Source organism: Apodemus sylvaticus, chromosome 5 (genome assembly GCF_947179515.1).
Source record: "Apodemus sylvaticus chromosome 5, mApoSyl1.1, whole genome shotgun sequence".
Classification (NCBI taxonomy): domain Eukaryota; kingdom Metazoa; phylum Chordata; class Mammalia; order Rodentia; family Muridae; genus Apodemus; species Apodemus sylvaticus.
This window is the reverse complement of record NC_067476.1, coordinates 61,660,328-61,680,881: the sequence shown is the minus strand read 5'-3', so window position 1 is coordinate 61,680,881 and position 20,554 is coordinate 61,660,328. Positions and strand designations below refer to the sequence as shown.

Below are 20,554 nucleotides of genomic sequence, written 5' to 3'. Positions count from 1 at the left end.
AAGTTTGACTGTATGTACCCCACACCTCCGCATCAGGCTGTCGAACCCCCCACCCCGCGCTCCACTGCGGGGGGGATTGGGAGTTGCAGTCCGAGGTCCCCCGGGGAACTGGCAGAGACCAGCTCATGGGTCCCCAGGCTGTGCAGAGGCCGGGGATGACAGTTTCTCAGTCTTGGGCTCCTCAGATGCGCTGGATGCCAAGGAAGAGCTAAGAACCAGAGTGGGGGGGCCCAAGTCCGAGGCTGAAGAGAATAGGGTGTGGAAGAGAGCTCCAGCTGGATCCCACAGGGATGAGAGTTCTTGGTTTGTTCGGTCGACTGGTTGGCTTGGCAGAGATGTGGCTGGGAGCACAGGGAGACCTCCTGTGTGAGACTAGATGTGGAAAGAGGAAGACCTGCTCCATTGCTCCAGCACGGCAGATCCAGATGAGAAGAGGCAGCCCGTGGGTGTTTGTTTGTTTGTAAGTAATTAAAAATTAATTTAATAAATACATTTCAAGGAATGTTGTAATCATTTAAATTAACAATTTTGATACATTTGAAAAGTATTTCAACAGACAACTGCTATAACATGATTTTGAAGCGTTTATTGTTGGTAGAGAGTTGTGATGAGTGAAAAGTTGAGGCGGACATGGCCACATGGAGAGAGGGGGAAGGGAATGCGAAGAGAGGGGGAAGCAAGAGGGCAAGAGAGAACGAGGCAAGAATAAGAGAGTGGGTCTACGGCCATACCACCCTGAACGCGCCCGATCTCGTCTGATCTCGGAAGCTAAGCAGGGTCGGGCCTGGTTAGTACTTGGATGGGAGACCGCCTGGGAATACCGGGTGCTGTAGGCTTAAAAAAAAAAAAAAAAAAAAAAAAAAAAAAAAAAAAAAAAAAAAAAAAAAGAATAAGAGAGTGGGAGTAAGAGAGGGAGGAGGGAGGAGGGGGCAAATAGCCCCTTTTATAGTGGGCCAGGCCTACCTATTGCCAGGGAACTGTGGGGAGGAAAACATCTGGCTGCTGCCAGATAACTGTGAGGGTGGAATCCAGACAGAATACCAGGGGCTTAGGGCGTTGCCCTACATGACTGATGGCCACAGGATTATGGAGGGTGAGGCCTTGAGTCAGGAGCCTAGTGTCTATGAACATGGGAAATGGCCTTCCATCCCTTGCAGAATTATCTGCTGGGTATCCGGGATTTAACCCTAGCTCAACCAGAACACAGGCTGCCTTTCATGGTCCCACAAATATACAAATTCTGCTACAACAATGTCTTCACCTTCTCTCTTTTTGTTCTTGTCTTTTTCTCGTAGTTACCCTTGCTAGCATAAGTGTAACTCAGTCACATGCACAAAAATAAATAAAGACTAATGATCTAAATTTATTACCGCAAAATAGACATGAGGGGATAGATTGTCTGCATGGAGGCAATAAAATAACAACAGAGTGCACAGCTAACTCACAGCATCGTCTGGAGCAGGCCTATATAACTTAGGAGAGCAAGAAGCTACAATAGAAAGAAAGGGTTGTGACCTCGTCATGTTTTATGCTCAGAGGTCAAGGTCAGTAATGAGGAACAGAACATTCTTTCACCTGCTAATGCATATTATGAGCAGAGAGCAAGAGAAATGAGATAGGAATCTAGATCTGGACGCTTCTCTCATTACTTTACAACACAACATTCCAAAATCACAATGTAATTGCTTCCACAGTGCCTCAAACATCTGTACATAGAACATCTTATGACAGCTTGGTTAGACCGCTCCATTTCATTATTGCTTGACTTTTTAATTGCATCCAGTTTTTGAAATATGCAAACTTCCACTATAAGTTTTTAAATGGCATCAGCATTATTAGCATTTTATTTCTCTCACGTACCACACTTTCCCTGCAATTATAACATCATCTCAACTATTCATTAAAATATAACCAAAGCCTCTGACCTTAAAATTAACCATCAAAAGGAACATTAGAAAATTCATAGCACTGTGCAAATGTTCTGTCTTGTTTAGCTACCATTATCTTGTCAAGAAATCTATAGCACTTTCCAAACTTTTTCTCCCTTAGGGTTTGAGTCAGAGAAGACTTACAGAGACTGTAACATTGTTAAGCAATTAAGCTATAAGTTAAAGAGAGCCCAGGAGACAATTTAGAAGATAGTTCAGAAGGATTAACCTTCCTTTTCTAGCTAACATTTTTCAGAGATATTCAGTCTTTCCAAGGCTCACAGGTACAAAAATGCATGTTCACACATGACTACACTCAATCTCACTCCAAAGATGCTGCTACGTTTGTTATGGTCCAAAACTTAATTGATCAAGTACAAAACTCCCAAATGTATTTTCTTAGAAAAAGACAGCAACTGCAAGGACAGTGACTATAAAAACACACTTATATTAACTCTTAGGATGAGTATACAGTTTGCTAACACTATTGTCTCTGGTGATGGGGTCGTATTTTTTCCTTCTCTACCTCTCTTTGCCATTTCTTGAAAGATACCCTCATTCTCATTTAGAAAGACAATATGGTAGTAATATATTAGCAGAAAAGAAAGGAAGATGAGAAACTGAATACATGGTAATTTGGCTTCAAAATAATATTGATCACCTTCTGTAAATCCAGGATAGTAATCATATATTACATATATTCATTACATGTAATCATATATTACAGCAGTTGTATCCAATGTATTCATAATTAAAATTTTCTGCATCATCAAATTATTGTACAAATTTGTATAATTTGTACAATTTCGTATCAGTTACAAGTATTCAAAAAAGAAAATAGCAAAGTATGTTTGCTGTTAGTCCAGTGTAGTTTAAAAAATGTCTAACTTTGAGTGAATCTTTGAGCCCGGAGAAATGAGATATTAAGATAAGCCAACCTGGATATATTTTTGTATTCTAACACAAAGAAATTGCATATTTAATTGGAATCCCTATATAAATTAGCACAGGGAAGAAGTCATAAGTTATTTTAGCAGGAAATGAGAAGAGAATTTAGTTCACTGAAAATAGATAATGTTCACCACAAAAGTTCTTCCTTTGCATAGCAACTTGGTCTACTACTGAAGAATTGTCTTCAGATTGTTGGACAAGCAAAAACAAAGCATTTCCTTTCATTCAAATTTGGCCCTAGAGCATGGCCCTGAGTCATTGTGATAGGATTGCTCATTTTTTTTTGCAGGTTTAATTTTTCAAAATCTATTAATCATTTTATTTGTTAATGTTTCAAATGTTATACACCTTCCTGATCTTCCCTCTATGAACCCCCCACCCATCCCCTGCCCTTTTCCTCCCACAATCCCACCCCTCCTGCCTCACCCCTCTAGCATCCTTCTTCACTGGGACATCAAGCCTCCACAGCACTGAGCTCCTCCCCTTCCACAGATGCCAGATAAGGCAGTCCTCTGCTATATATGTAGTAGGAGCCATGGAAACACCAATGTATACTCTTTGGTTGGTGATTTAGTCCCTGGGAGCTCTGAAGGGGTCCTGTTAGTTGATAGTGTTGATATCCCTATGGGGTTTCAGTCCACTTCAGTTCCTTCAGCCCTTCTCCTAACTCTTCCACTGGGGGCAGCGGGCTCGGCCTAATGCTTGACTATGGGTATCTGCATCTGTCTTAGGTGCTGGCAGAGCCTCTCCGAGGACAACCATATCAGGTTCTGGTCTGCAAGCACATCTTGGCATCACCAATAGTGTCAGGGTTTGGTTTCTGTAGATGGAATGGATTTCACAGTGGGGCCATATCTGCATGGCCCTTCCTTCAACCTCTATTCCATTTTTTTTTTTTTGTCCCTGCATTTCCTGTAGACAGGGACAATTTTGGGTTAAAAATTTTGAGATGGGTGCGTGGTCCCATCTTTCTACTGGGGGTCATGTCTATCTACTGGAGGTGGTCTCTTCAGCTTCTATTTCCCCGTTGTTGGGTATTTCGGCTGATGTCATCCTCATTGCATCCTGGGAACCTCTCGCATCCCTAGTGTCTGGGACTTTGTAGAAGCTCCCAATTTTCCCCATCACCCACTGCTATTTATTTCTCTTCATTCTCCTGGCATGCTGTACTTTTCTCCTGTCTCTTTCCAAACCTGGTCCTGGCCTGCCCTTATTTCCTTTTCCCTCCCCCCTCCCAACCATGTCCCTCCCTCTCTCTGTCTCCCATGATTATTTTGTTCTCCCTTCTAAGTGGAACTGAAGCATTGACTTTCCTTCATATTAAGCTTCATATGGTTGTATCATGGGTATTCTGAGCTTTTGGGCTAATGTCCACTTAGCAGTGAGTACATACAACGTATGTACTTTTGGATCTGAGTTATCTCACTCAGTATATTTTCTAGTCCCATCCATTTACCTACAAAGTTCATGAAATCATTGTTTTTAATAGCTGAGTAATATTCCATTGTACAAATATAGCACCTTTTCTGTATCCAGCCTACTGTTGAGGAACATCTGGGCTGTTTCCAGCTTCTGCCTATTATAAATAATGCTGCTATGAACATAGTGGAGCATATGTCTTTGTCATATGTTAGAGCATATTTTGGGTATATGCCAAGTAGTGGTATGGCTGGGTCTTCAGGTAGAACTATTTCTAATTTTCTGAGGAACTGCCAGATTGATTGCCAAAATGGTTGTACCAGCTTGCAATTCCACCAGCAATGGAGAAGTATTCGTCTTTCTTCACATCCTGCCAGCATCAGCTGTCGCCTGAGTTTTTGACCTTAGATATTCTGGTTGGAGTGAGGTAGAATCTCAGGGTTGTTTTGATTTGCATTTTCATGATGACTAAGAATGTTGAACATTTCTTTAGGTGCTTCTCAGCCATTCAAGATTTTTTAGTTGGGAATTCATTGTTTAGCACTGTACCCCACTTTTAAATTAGGTTATTTGGTTTTCTGGAGTCTAACTTCTTGAGTTCTTTGCATATTTTGGATATTAGCCTTCTATCAGATGTAGGGATAGTAAAGATCTTTTCCCAATCTGTAAGTTGCTGTTTTGTCCCATTGACAGTATCCTTTGCCTTATAGAAGCTTTCAGTTTCATGAGGTCCCATTTATCAATTGTTTCTTATTTTTACAGTGCCTAAAAGATACCCCTATTTCCCAAAAGTCAGAGACTACAGTCTCAGAATGCTCAACTATAAAATACCAGCAGGTAAAGGCCCTATCTTCCATTTCACTTACTATAGCATTTATCTAATAATTTATTCATTAAAAGAAGGTATCATTATTCATTAGAACTCTGACCATAGCAGATGACAGTTAGAGCAATCCATGTAAGTAATATAAAAATGCCTTTCTCCATGGGACTGAACATCTAGAGGCATATATAGATCCAGCCACTCAAAAGCTTATGCCATACCACCCCTGGCCCCAGACACACATAGTCTTGGTTGCCCTTTCCTTTACCCTGGTTTCACATTTAGACAAGCTCACTTTATGGCCACTAGAAAATTGGCCACTAGATGTTTAAGATTCCCCATGGTTCAGAGACTATGATTCCAAAGAGAAACAGCAAATTTTTAAATAATAGAGCATCCTAGATTAAAACTTCCTGAAGTTCCAACAATTCATACAGACTGACAACAAGTTTAATCATTTTAATGTGCATCTATTAGAGATCCCATCAAACAGGTTTCCTAAGGAAAACATTATGTACCACGACAAAAATATTTATTTGACCACATTGACCTAGACACTGGCAGGGAAGGAAATACTCTTCTTGAAGACCAATGTGTAGAATCATCATGTTCTTGGATACATAGAAGAGTATTTTAGCAAAACTTATTTATGTATCTATTTATTTAATTGCTTCTTTTTTTGAAATGCTACATATTGGACTCAAAGCTACCACTGACCTATCTCTAACAATCAAGATTAGTTTTAAATAGATTATTTTTTGTAGTTATTCTGAAATATGGTCCATTTTGGGACAAATAAACCTCAAAATGAAGATGTGCTGATTCATAAACAATTTTTAAATAATGCTAAGACTAAAATTACAATTTTAGGTCATGTTTAGAGGTATATATGTATGTATACATATGTGTGTGTGTGTGTGTGTGTGAAAACAGCAGCAAAATTCATGCAAACAAAGTATAGTTTATTGAAGAAGTAATGTACTTTCAGGATATTTCCTAATAAAGTTGTATCCTAGCGCACATCCATCTAAATGTCAAAAACTGGATGACAAATCCAACGTATTTACCACAGCATCTTATCTGAATGGTAGAATGATGATTGCTGATTAATATCCAAATGGGTAAGAATATGCCTCCTGGAGTCTTTATCTTAGAATGTATCATAAAAAAAATCAATATTTTCAGTATCTTAAGACCTCTTATTTAAACTCAGTCATTATATCATTATTCCTGTGCTTAGAATAAATATGTTATATTTATGATAAATAATACATATTATGTATATATATGATATAATACATAAATATATAATAATTAAATAAGTATTAAAGATAAATAAATATGTGCTACAGTATAATATAGAGATGTAATGTTTTATAAGCACCTTAGAAGATACTTAGGTACATATATACATACATACACAAACATGTGGGAAATATCATTATAATATAAAAAGACAAAGTTTTACAAAGAACACATGTGTCAGAAAGATTGAATTTAATTCTAGTAACGTAGATATAAAATCAGGGACTAGACAAGGCTGCCCCCTCTCTCCATATCTTTTCAATATAGTTCTTGAAGTCCTAGCTAGAGCAATTAGACAACATAAGGAGGTCAAAGGGATACAAATTGGAAAGGAAGAAGTCAAACTATCACTATTTGCAGATGATATGATAGTATACTTAAGTGACCCAAAAAACTCTACTAGAGAACTCCTACAGCTGATAAACAACTTCAGCAAAGTGGCTAGCTACAAAATCAACGCAAGCAAATCAGTAGCCTTTATATACACAAAGGATAAGCAGACTGAGAAAAAAATTAGGGAAATGACACCCTTCACAATAGTCACAAACAGTATAAAGTATCTTGGGGTGACTCTAACCAAAGAAGTAAAAGACCTATATGACAAGAACTTCAGATCTCTGAAGAAGGAAATCGAAGAAGATCTCAGAAAATGGAAAAAATCTTCCATGCTCATGGATTGGCAGGATTAATATAGTTAAAATGGCCATCTTCTCAAAGGCAATCTACAGATTCAATGCTATCCCCATAAAAATCCCAACCCAGTTCTTCATAGACCTGGGAAGAGCAATTCTCAAATTCATCTGAAATAAAAAAAAAACCAGGATAGCTAAAACTATTCTCAACAGTACAAGAACTTCAGGGGGATTCAGTATCCCAGACCTCAAACTTTACTACAGAGCAATAGTGATAAAAACTGCATGGTATTGGTACAATGTCAGGCAAGCGGATCAATGGAATAGGATTGAAGACCCAGAAATGAATCAACACACCTATGGTCACTTAATCTTCGACAAAGAAGCTGAAAGCATCCAGTGAAAAAAAGATAGTCTTTTCAACAAATGGTGCTGGTTCAATTGAAGGTCAGCAAGCAGAAGAATGTGAATCGATACATTCTTTTTTTTTATGGAGATTTTTTTATTCGATATATTTTTTATTTACATTTCAAATGATTTCCCCTTTTCTAGACCACCTCTCCCCGAAAGTCCCATCAGCCCCCTTCCCTACCACTGTTTTCCCACCCAACCCTTCCTACTTCCCTGTTCTGGTTTTGCCCTATACTGCTTCACTGAGTCTTGCCAGAATAAGGGGCCACTCCTCGGTTCTTCTTGTACCTCATTTGATGTGTGGATTATGTTTTTGGTATTCCAGTTTTCTAGGTTAATATCTACTTATTAGTGAGTATATACCATGATTCATCTTTTGAGTCTGGGTTACCTCACTTAGTATGATGTTCTCCAGCTCCACCTATTTGCCTAAGAATTTCATTGTTTCTAGTGGCTGAATAGTACTCCATTGTGTATATATACCACATTTTTTGCATCCACTCTTCTGGTGAGGGATACCTGGGTTCTTTCCAGCTTCTGGCAATTATAAATATGGCTGCTTTGAACATAGTGGAACATGTATCCTTATTACATGCTGAGGAATCTTCTGGGCATATGCCCAGGAGTGGTATAGCAGGATCTTCTGGAAGTGAGGTGCCTAGTTTTCTGAGGAACGGCCAGAGTGATTTCCAGAGTGGTTGTAGCAATTTGCAACCCCACCAGCAGTGGAGGAGTGTTCGTCTTTCTCCACATCCTCGCCAACATCTGCTGTCTCCTGAATTTTTAATCCTAGAATTCTGATTGGTGTAAAGTGAAATCTCAGGGTTGTTTTGATTTGCATTTCCCTAATGACTAATGAAGTTGAGCATTTTTTAAGATGCTTCTCAGCCATCCAAAGTTCTTCAGGAGAAAATTCTTTGTTTAACTCTGTACTCCATTTTTTAATAGGGTTGTTTGGTTTTCTGGAGTCTAACTTCTTGAGTTCTTTATATATATTGGATATTAGCCCTCTATCTGATGTAGGGTTGGTGAAGATCTTTTCCCAATTTGTTGGTTGCCGATTTGCCCTTTTGATGGTGTCCTTTGCCTTATAGAAACTTTGTAATTTTATGAGGTCAATTTTATGAGGTAAATTCTTGATCTTAGAGCATAAGCTACTGGTGTTCTGTTCAGGAACTTTCCCCCTGTACCAATGTCCTCAAGGCTCTTCCCCAGTTTCTTTTCTATTAGCTTCAGAGTGTCTTGCTTTATGTAGAGGTCCTTGATCCATACATTCTTATCTCCTTGTACTAAGCTCAGCTCCAAATGGATCAAGGACCTCCATATAAAACCTGACACACTGAAACTAATAGAAAATAAACTGGGGAAGACCCTTAAGGACATGGGCACAGGGGAAAAGTTCCTGAATAGAACACCAATAGCTTATGCTCTAAGATCAAGAATTGACAAATGGGACCTCATAAAACTACAAAGTTTCTGTAAGGCAAAGTACACAGTCAAAAGGACAAAACATCAACCAACAGATTGGGAAAGGATCTTCACCAACCCTAAATCCGACAGAGGGATAATATCTAATATAAACAAAGAACTCAAGAAGGTAGAACCAAATAACCCCATTAAAAAGTGGGGTACAGAGCTAAACAAAGAATTTTCACATGAAGAACTTTGGAGAGCCAAGAAACACCTTAAGAAATGTTCAACATCATTAATCATTAGGGAAATGCAAATCAAAACATCCCTGAGATTTCACCTCACACCAGTCAGAATGGCTAAGGTCAAAAACTCAGGAGACAGCAGGTGTTGGCAAGGATGTGGAGAAAGAGGAACACTCCTCCACTGCTGGTGGGATTGCAAGATGGTACAACCACTTTGGAAATCAGTCTGGTGGTTCCTCAGAAAACTGGGCATGACACTTCCTGAGGACCCTGCTATACCACTCCTGGGCATATACCCAGAGGATTCTTCAGCATGCAATAAGTACACATGCTCCACTATGTTCATAGCAGCCTTATTTCTAGTAGCCAGAAGCTGGAAAGAACCCAGGTGTCCCTCAATGGAGGAATGGATACAAAAAATGTGGTATATTTACACAATGGAGTACTATTCAGCCATTAGAAACAATGAATTCATGAAATTCTTAGACAAATGGATGGAGCTGGAGAACATCATACTAAGTGAGGTAACACAGTCTCAAAAGATCAATCATGGTATACACTCACTGATAAGTGGATATTAGCCTAGAAATTTGAATACCCGAGACATAATCCACATATTAAATGAGGTCCAAAAAGAATGGAGAAGTGGCCCCTGGTTCTGGAAAGACTCAGTGCAACAGTATAGGGGAATACCAGAACAGGGAAGTGGGAAGGAGTAGATGGAGGAACAGGAAGAGGGAAAGGGGGCTTATGGGACTTGCGGGGAGTGCAGACCCAGAAAAGGGGAAATCATTTGAAATGTAAATAAAAAATATATCAATAAAGAAAAAATAATAAAAATAAGAAAATTATCACTTTAAATAGAAAAGGAGTTTACTTGTATACCTAGCAATAACCATGGAGAAGGCAGGACAGGATGTGAAGACAGGTAACATGGAGGCATGGATTACCTATGTTCTTGGTTTATGTCTCTATTGTATAGATTTATTCTCAAGTTTATAACTAAGATAAATTTCATTATAGTTATTACATTCATTGTATCCATGAAAAGGTAAAATTGCTCATTAAAAGTATCCCTTGGCCTTTTAGAAAGACTCCTTGGGACACACACACACACACACACTCATTTACATTCATTTGGCAATTATAAATTCTATCAAACAGTGGTGAGATGACCAGCCAACATTGAGATTTTGAATAAAGAATAATAGATATTTAAGACCAATAAGCTTTTTTGACAATCTTCTTACTATTAATTCCAAGGACATAGGAGTCAAGCATTACACATATTTAAGTTTGTATACTGCAATTATGAAAATGAGAACCCATAAAAGAAGACATTATTGCAGTTTTTCTATAATTGAAACTTGTTAATTCACATTTCCTATTATATTTTAATCCTTGCACCAGGGGTCAACAAACTCATTAGAAAAGATTAAACAACAGACTATCCTATGAAAATTTAAGGTTACCCTTTCCAAGACAATTTGCTTTTTATTGGAATTTTCACATAATTTACAGCATGAACTCATGAAACATTTCAAACACCTCAATAAAATAGTACTAAGTTCTTCAAATGTGTAAGAACAAAAAAATCATTAAACCATTTGGAAAAAACTAGAAGCTCTGTTTATTGTTGAGACCTTTCCAAATGTAGTTGTCCTTGATGGTTATTAGCCATGTTCACTTGAAAAACACCTAGACTATACCGGAATTTTTTTTCTGGGAAGCTAAACTATAATTTCCCCTTTGAGGAAGAATCCCTACAATTGACCTTTCTTCAGTGTGTCACACATATAATCTGTTTCATCAACAGCCTCTCACCAAAAAGCCTGCTTTTAAATTGTAGTAAAATAGAACTAAACAGGTTTTTTCTTTATGAAATCTATGCTATAATAAAATGCATTTGACAACTAGTAGTTAAAAATCAGAACTTGATGGGAAATGCATGAGTGATAAAACTACCTAAGATATGCTCTATCTACATTATGTAAATTACAATGACAATATTAACTATCAAAATGACATCAGTACTTGGGGCTAGAGAGATAGTTCTCTAGTAACGTTTGTTGCTTGTCTATAGTAACCAAATTCCAGGTGCAAAACCCCCATTGGGCAGCTCACAACCAAATGTGACTCCAGTTCCAAAGGGATGTAATTCCTCTTTCCTTTAAGGACAACCATACATACTTAAACATGTTCATGTACACACACACACACACACACACACACAGAGAGAGAGAGAGAGAGAGAGAGAGAGAGAGAGAGAGAGAGAGAGAAAGTTTTAAAATACTTCTGATTTATTTGGAATACCATAGAGGTCAGGAAATCAGTAAAGGATTATGGGAAGGCACTTTAAGTAGAGAAGAAATACAGTGACATAGAAGCTTAAAGGGCATTAATTAAAGAGAAAGAGGTAAATTGGATTGGATGGAAATGCAGGGTAGAGGAAGGAATACTTGAAGAAATAAATAACATACGCTGTACACATCACAGGGTATTGCTGGTGTTATTGGTTATCTTCTAGAACTTGACAATAAGAGCCTGTTACTAAAGGTAACACTTACTTGAGTCACAGAACATGAAAATATCAAACTGGTGCTGATTCGGAAGCTTCATCCCTACTCCCTACTGACTAGCTTTCATAGTACTGGAAAGTGCTATGAACACTACCAGATGAGAAAAGTAATTAATCTTACCCAGCTGTGAACCCCATGAGCTATGAAAATGATTGCCCCAGCATAATGTGCCAACTATTGTAATAATGGCACAAATATCATGGGTATAACTAACTGCTTTCTGATTGGATTTAAGTCCCACTCCACAAGATTAAACTCATGCCAAACATTATCAAGCTAAAAAAGTGTTGCTATACAGGTTATAGGTTCTGGAAGAGAATTGACTACTATTATTCTATAAAATTAATATAGTACTAAACTAACCTATAATGACTTATCATTATATCTACAGAGTACTACATTGTTAAATTCTCAGCAGAGAAGTTTCTGTTGTAGATAGTGATTAGAACAGGCACCAGAGTACAGAATTATGACATAGCCAAATGCTCAGACCTAAAGGAGACATCTATATCACATCCCCTATTTCTAAACTTCAGTGGTCATTGTAAAAGACAGAGCAAAGAAGACTGCAAGGGTTAGAAGCGGTTTGAAGGAATACAAGAAAGCAGTGTTCTCCAGATACAACAGGGCATTTGACGTTATACCAGTTCTGGCAGTGTGTACATGACCAGTACAGCTCAAGCCAAGCCAACTTGCAGTTTGGAAACAAGAGGTGACCACAAATTTCTACCCTTCAGTGAAGAGCTATTGGCAGTTGATAGCTTTTAGACTTGGGTTCAATTTTCTCTAAGAATGCATCCCCAGACAAGTCAACTAAGCCCAGATGAAAACTATGCATCCAAGAAGATATAGGCAGCCTAAATTGAATTTTGTCCATAAAAGTTATTTTTAGATAGATAGATAGATAGATAGATAGATAGATAGATAGATAGATAGATAGATAGATGGATGGATGATAGGGAGAGAGAGAGAGAGAGAGGGAGAGAGAGAGAGAGAGAGAGAGAGAGAGAGAGAGAGAGAGAGAGAGAGAGAGAGAGACTATTAAATATGGCAATACTATGAACACCTGCAAAGAAATTTATGAATATTTTGTTAAGATTTACTACAATAATAATCACATTTCATCCTTATTAATTGCTTTATAAACTCACTACAATGCACCCAATAATCATTATTGTTCTGGTTGCATATTGAATGTCTGGAAGATAGAAACAGGAGAAATGTAAAATAAATAGCATCTACATTTCTGTCATTAAGAACTTTCTGTGATAGAGTGATTGATAGACCACATTCTAGAACCTTGTCTCCCCTCAACACTGAATTTGTGAATGCAGAAATGCAGGGGTTCTACCATAGTCTTATGCTTTTAAGAGATCATATAGTTGCATCTTAAACTTTAAAGCTTTATCCTGAGTAGCACCTTTGGGGGGCTATGAAAACTTTAAAAAGTGAGATCTTGGAAGTGTGACCTGAATGGGAACAGTTGACACCAGCCAGTTCCAAATCCTATCTTCTACTCCCTAGACACAAGATAAACAGATTTACTTAGCCACACCCCCTAGCCATGTTATAGAGCCCCTTCACAGGCCCCCAAACAAGTATCAACTGACCATGATATAACAACCTCACTAAATGTTTTCTGTTTAGAGATTGATCATCTCAAGTCTTTGTTATAAACAGCCCACTATCTTGAATTGATATGCAACATATAGCTATCACTTTGAAAGTCAGAACAAGAGTTAACATAGCTATCCACAAAAGTACACAGATTGGATTTTTCATATATATGTATAATTTTATTTGTATATATTAATGATTACACTAATAAACTATATATTATTGTGTTTATTAACATACATTCATGCTAATGTCTCCTCTGCATATTATTGCTTGAAAGCAAAAGTTTTAACAATTTTATGGTAAACTTAGAAAAATAAAACAATTGATGCCTCATTACATTTTACTTTCATTTTTCATTGACTCTACAGGATGCTAGGGTGAGTTCATACATAAATATTTGTGTGCATCATTAGGTTTTTAGATGAATAATTAATGAACAAACAAATTTGTGTAGATTAAAGCTACTGACAAAAATTATTTTCCAAAAAATTGTATTTCCAAGAAAAAGTGAACTGTCATTAAACCTGACAAGATGGATAGTGTACAAAACTACAAAAATAAACAAGTATAATAGAATTTATAATCTACTGATAAGCAAGTGCCCTTGTACATTATTTGTAAGAAACAGGATGAGAAGGAAAACATGAAAATGTTAATAAAGATTTACATAAATGATAGAGTTTAGGCCTAAAACCATAAAATATGTGTTGTATGTTACCAGTTTTCTAAATTCTTTATTTATTGGTTTATAATAAAATGAAAATCATCAATTAAAAGACATCAGTTAATATCCACTTATCAACAAGTGCATACCTTGTGTGATTTTTTGTGATTGGGTTACCTTGCTCAGGATGATATTTTGTAGTTCCATCCATTTGCCTAAGAATTTCATGAAGTCAGTGATTTTAATAGCTGAGTAGTATTCTATTGTGTAAATGTACGACATTTTCTGTATCCATTCCTCTGTTGAGGGACATCTAGGCTCTTTCCATATTGTGGCTATTATATATGAGGCTTCTATGAACATAGTGGAGCATGTGTCCTTATTACATGCTGGAGAATCCTCGGAGTATATGCCCAGGAGTGGTATAGCAGGGTCCTCCGGTAAGATTATGCCCAGTTTTCTGAAGAACTGCCAAACTTATTTCCAGAGTAGTTGTACCAGCTTGCAATCCCACCAGCAGTGGAAGAGTGTTCCTCTTTCTCACTGATAAGTCGATATAAGCCCAGAAGCTTGAAATACCCAAGATACAATTCACAGACCAAGTGAAACTCAAGAAGAAGAAAGAACAAAGTATGGAGACTCTGATACTTCTTAGAAGGGGGAACAAAATACCCACAGGAGGAGATACAGAGACAAAGTATGGAGCAGAGACTGAGGGAAATAACATCCAAAGTCTGCCCCAACTAGAGATCCATCTCGTATAGAGTTACCAAACCCAGACACGATTGTGGATGCAAACAAGTGCTTGCTGACAGGAGCCTGATATAGCTGTCATCTGGGAGTCTCTGCCAGTGCATGACAAATACAGAGGGGGACACTCTCAGCCAACCATTGAACTGAGCACAGCATCCCCAATGGATGAGCTGGAGAAAGGACCCAAGGACCTGAGGGGTTTGCAGAGCCATAGGAGGAACAACAATATGAACTACCCAGTACCCCCAGAGTTCCCAGAGACTAAACTACCAACCAAAGAGTTTGCATGGAGGAACCCATAGATCCAGATGCATATACATCAGAGGATGGCCTTGATTGACATCAAAGGGAGGAGAGGCCTTTAGTCCTAAGAAGGGTCGATGCCCCAGAATAAAGGAATGCCAGGGCAGGGAAGTGGGAGTGGGTGGGTTGGTGAGCTGGATGAGGGAGGATGGGTTAGCGGGTCTTCGAGGGGGAGGGGAAACCAGGAAAGGGGACAACATTTGAAATGTAAATAAAGAATATATCCACGAAAAAATGCAGGCAAAACACTCATACACTTAAAATTTAAATAAATAAATACATTTAAAATACATAATAAATAAATGAGTAAAAAGTCTTTTTAAAAGCAACTATTTAATATTAGATGTATTATTGGCAACTTCTATCACATGTGTTACTTTAATCTAGTCAATAATGTCCTCTAATTGATATAGCATCGATACAGAAGGCTCTAAAAACCCAACTGGTAATTTCTACTTCTACATTGCTGAGCAGGCAGATAGTATCTTACAAGTGAGTCATTCTCTGAGTTCCACTTATTAGCCAGAAGTATAGCAAGTAATACATTTTTGCAAACTTCTCACAAATAATTTATAGGCCAAAAGCATAATTTTATAGTGCCTTCCCTTTCCATGTCCTTCCTAGTTCTTAGTGATTATTTTGGTAACTATAATTATCATCAGAGTAGTCAGGTCTCTGACATGGACTAGAATTACAAAAACAAAATCTATGAGTTCAGCCTAGGGAAGGGCAATTAGGAAGAGGTTTGAAAAAGTGCAATTGCTTCTGAATTTATCACAAGTGACATTGTCATTGTCATCATTAATCTCTCTCCGTTATCACAAGTACCTTCTTATGTTTAATGATCCATTTCTCATTCATCTCCACCCTGCCTCTGTGTCATCCTTTGTTAAGCAAGTACTGAGGGAACTCTCTCTGAAACTGAATTCCCAATAGAAAATAGTTGCATTTTCTCATGAATTTTTCTAGCCTTAGAATTCTTCTGTCTATATGTACCTATAGTCCTGTATTCAACTCACCATTAAATTAGTTAAAAGGGATTAATACATAGCTGATTAAAGAGTTTTTCATTTAGTTTAAATAGTAAGTTACGATTTATTCTTCTATACTCACTAATGTTTGCAGGGTGTGTGTGTGTGTGTGTGTGTGTGTGTGTGTGTGTGTGTGTGTTTATTACTATGAACATAGACATATTTTCCTAACACGGATGACTTATTTTTTCCTCTACTGAGAATCAAACCCAGGGGCTCAGGCATGCTAGGCAAGTACTCTTCAACCCAACTATGTCTTCATCCCCATGAGTAATCCTTTTTATTGTGATGATTTTTAATGATTGTATTGTTTATTTTACATCCTGATCACAGATTCTCCCTTCCATCTGCTCCTCCTAGTCCTTCCCTCTCCCTCTCCCTTTCCTTCCCCATCTACCCCTCCACCTCTTCTCCTCAAAAAAGGGGAGGCCTCCCATGGATATCAACCAGCCTTGCTATATCAATTGCAATAAACTAAGCGCATCTTCTATAAGGCTACAGGAAGCAGCCCAGTAAGGGGATCCAAAGGTAAGCAACGTAGTCAGAGACAATCCTTGCTCTCACTTTAGGAGTCCCACATAAAGACCCAGCTGAACACCTATTACATATGTGCATAGCACCTAGGTCCACACCACGTATGCTCCCTCATTACCAGTTTAGTCTCTATGACTCCTTGTGGGCCCAGATTAGCTGATTCTATAGATTTTCCTGTTGTATCCTTGACCTCTCTTCTTTCTTTAATTCTTCCTCCCCTTCTTCCACAGGATCCCCCCAAGTTCCACTTCATGTTTGACTGAGGGTTTCTGCATCAGTTTCCATCAGTTGGTGGCTGAAACGACTCTGATGACAAGTATGCTAGGCTCCTGTATGTAACTATAGCAGAATACCAATAACAGTGTCAGAGGTGGGCACCCTCTCATGGCATGGGTCTCAAGGTAGACTAGTCATTGGTTGGCCCCTCCCTTAATCTCTGCTCAATCTTTTACCATAGCTCATCTTGTAGGCAGGAAAAAAAAATGATGATCTGAGGTTTTGTCAGTGGGTTGGTATCCCACTCCCAATCCCTTCATTGGATATCTTGCCTAGGTACAGGAGTTGGCCAATTCAGGATTCATATCCTCCATCAATAGGAGTCTTAACTAGAGTCACCTGTACAGATTGCTGGGAGTTTCTATTGTCCTAAGTTTCTAAATTATCACTGAGATATCCCCAACCCAGTTTTCTCTAGAGTATTCGCTCCCTCAATCCTCCCTTTACCTCATCCCTCTTGTTCCTGTCCCCATTCCCTCTCTCAACCACTCACCACCATGCATCCACCCTGATGTCTAATCGATTTCTCCTCAGGGAGATTCAAGCATCTCCCCTAAGGCCCTACTTGTGACTTAGCTTCTTTGGGTCTGTGTTTTGTAGCATGGTGATCTTATACTTCATTGCTAATATCCACTTATAAATGAATAGATTCCATGCTTGTTTTCCTGGGTCTGGGTTTCCTCAACATGATAGTCTTTTCTAGTTACATTATTTTTCCTGCAAATGGCATGATGTCATTGTTTTTAATGGCTGAGTAATAATCCATTGTGTAATGTGCCACATTTTTTGTATACAGTCTCTTAAGGAACATCTAAGTTGCTGCTGGTTTTGGGACTATTATGAATAAAGCTGCTGTGAACTTAGATGAGCAAGTATCCTTGTGGTATGGGAGAGCATCTCTTCAGTATATGCCCAGGAGTGGTATATCTTGAAGTAGAACTATTCCCAATTTGACAAGAAACCACCAACTTGATTTCCAAAATGATTGTACAAGTTTGCATTCACATCACCACTGGAGGAGTGTTCCCCTTGCTCCATATCCTTGCCAGCATATGTTGTCACTTGAATTATTGGATCTTAGCCATTCTAACAGCTGTAAGATGGAATCCCAGAGTTAATTTAATTTATAGTTCCCTGGTGACTAAGGACATTGAACATTTCTTTAAGTGCTTCTTGGACCCTCATTCCTGCTGAGAATTCTCTGTTTAGTTCTGTACCCAATTTCAATTGGTTTATTTGTTTTGTTATGATGTCTTCTTTCTTGAATTTTTTAATAAATTTTTAATGTCAGTGCACTGTCAGATATGTAGTTGGTGAAAATATTTTCTCATATTACAGGCTGCTGTTTTGTCCACAAAGTGGCTGGATATAAAATTAACTAAAAAAAATCAATAGCCCTCCTATATACAAACAATAAATAGATTGAGAAAGAAAAAAGTAAATAAGACCCTTAACAATAGCCATGAATAATATAGAATCTTGGTGTAACTCTAACCAAGCAATGGGAAGACCTGTATGACAGCAACTTCAAATCTTTAAAGAAAGAAGTTGAAGAAGATATCAGATAGAAAGATGCCCCCATGCTTATGAATCATTTGGATCAACATAGTAAAAAAAAAAAAAGCCATTTTACCAAAAGCAATGTACAGATTCAATGCAAATTCCATCAAAATCTCAATACAATTCTTTCTAAACCATGAAAGAACAATACTCAATTTCATATGAAAAACAAAACAACAACAACAAAATCAGGATAACTAAAACAACCCTGGATAATAAAAGAATTTTTGGAGGTATCCTGATGTCAAGATCTACAACAGAGCAAAAATAATAAAAATTGTATGATACTGGCATAAAAACAGACAGGTTGATCGATGAAATCCAATCACAAAACCAGAAGTAAATCCATATACCTATGGATACATGATTTTTTGGACAAGGAAGCCAAAACTATACAATGGAAAAATGAAAGCATCTTCATTCAACACATGATCCTGATCTAACTGGATGCCTGTATGTAGAAGAGTGGAAATCCATCCACATCTACCACCCTGAATAAAATTCAATATCAAGTGTATCAAAGGCCTCAATATAAAACTGGACACACTAAATCTCATAGAATAGAAAGTAGAGAATTCACTTGAACAGAACAGCATGAGCATTTCTTAATCCTTTTTTCTTAATAATAATTTAAATCTGCTTTGAAGATTATAAAGAATTGCAGTTGAATGACTAGTTATGTATCATTTATTTTATGTCACATTATGATAGACAATTCTCAAAAATAATTAACAATAGTTGAGTTTCCCTGTAAGCTACTTATTATAGTTATAGTACATACTGGTATATGAGAGAGGATACATATTTAAAGTTGTACAATATAAAATTGTAACACTAACATATACCTGGGGAGGTATTATCACAAGGAAAATAATTAATATATGAATATGTGGCTACTCTAATGTTTCATCTGTACCCTCTTACTCCTTTGACTTGGCAGTCATTGAGCTGAGCTCTTCCATAATACAGTAACCTAATTTTATCATATAGTGTACATGTTATATATATACTTTTAGTCTGTTTTCATTTGACATATGATTTTAAGGTATAATAATATGTTGCATATTAATATTTATTTATTTTATTCTTACTGCTGAGTAAAATATGTCTTATTACATAGATTAGTATGTGGATTATGTGTGGGTTTTCCATAGTTACAAGTAAAATACTGTTGATATCCATAAAAAGGTTTTTCAGTGGGAATAAAATTGACTTCTCTTGAATAAATACCTATAGAATTGGATGTATAACAGATGCATTATTAACTTAGACATAACACTGAAGTATTAAAAGTAAAAATAAAACCTAGAAGCTTATTAATACAACTTTATTAAAATTTAATGCTTCTAATCTTCAAATAAAAGACAAAGGGAAACCACAAATGACATGAAAATATTTAAAAGGTATATATCATCTTATAGTAGTCATTTCAGAACTATAAAATCAACTCTGCTGTTCTTCTATGTTCTATAACCAGGATCAAATCTATTGATGAACAAGGTTTATCTTTTTTCATTGGAGAGTTTAAGACACTCTTTAAACACTCAATAGCCTATGCCCTCAAACAGAACAGAGTCCCAGCCAAAATTAATAGCTAATAAAAGGGATACTTGTCAATCTATTTATCTATTAACTAATCTCACTTGAGGTTCTACTATGTAATACATACTGATATATACTTTAAGTTAAATATATATGCTTCATATACATGTATATACATGTGTATATATACATATAAATCTATATGTGTGTATACATGTATATGTATATTATACATGTATGTATATGTTTGTATATGTGAACATATATGCATATATGAAGCTTAGATTATATATATGCATATATATTCATATGAAAATTTAATGAGACTTCAACTACACAAGGACTAATGCTTCCCTTGAAGCCATAGGTCACCAAGAAAAAGGCTCAGTGCCAGATGTAGGATCTCTACCTTTGAGTTGTTGGTCAGAGGCATCCTAAAGGTCTTAATATAGTTGATTCCCGTTGGTCTTTGTCATTACTATAACTTGGTGGGAAACCATATTCTGAAGACACCATATGCTTTTGTCACAGGGCATGAAGGAATAAAGTTGGTTATGGCCAGAAATCT

At 37.2% G+C, this 20,554-nt stretch overlaps 1 non-coding gene across 1 annotated transcript; it reads left to right on the top strand.

Annotated features, from left to right (window-relative positions):
* The first annotated feature begins 717 nt into the window (after positions 1-717).
* On the top strand, positions 718-836 carry LOC127686474 (5S ribosomal RNA). The gene has a single exon (XR_007978106.1). It is a non-coding gene; the product is annotated as a 5S ribosomal RNA (ribosomal RNA).
* Positions 837-20,554: the final 19,718 nt, after the last annotated feature.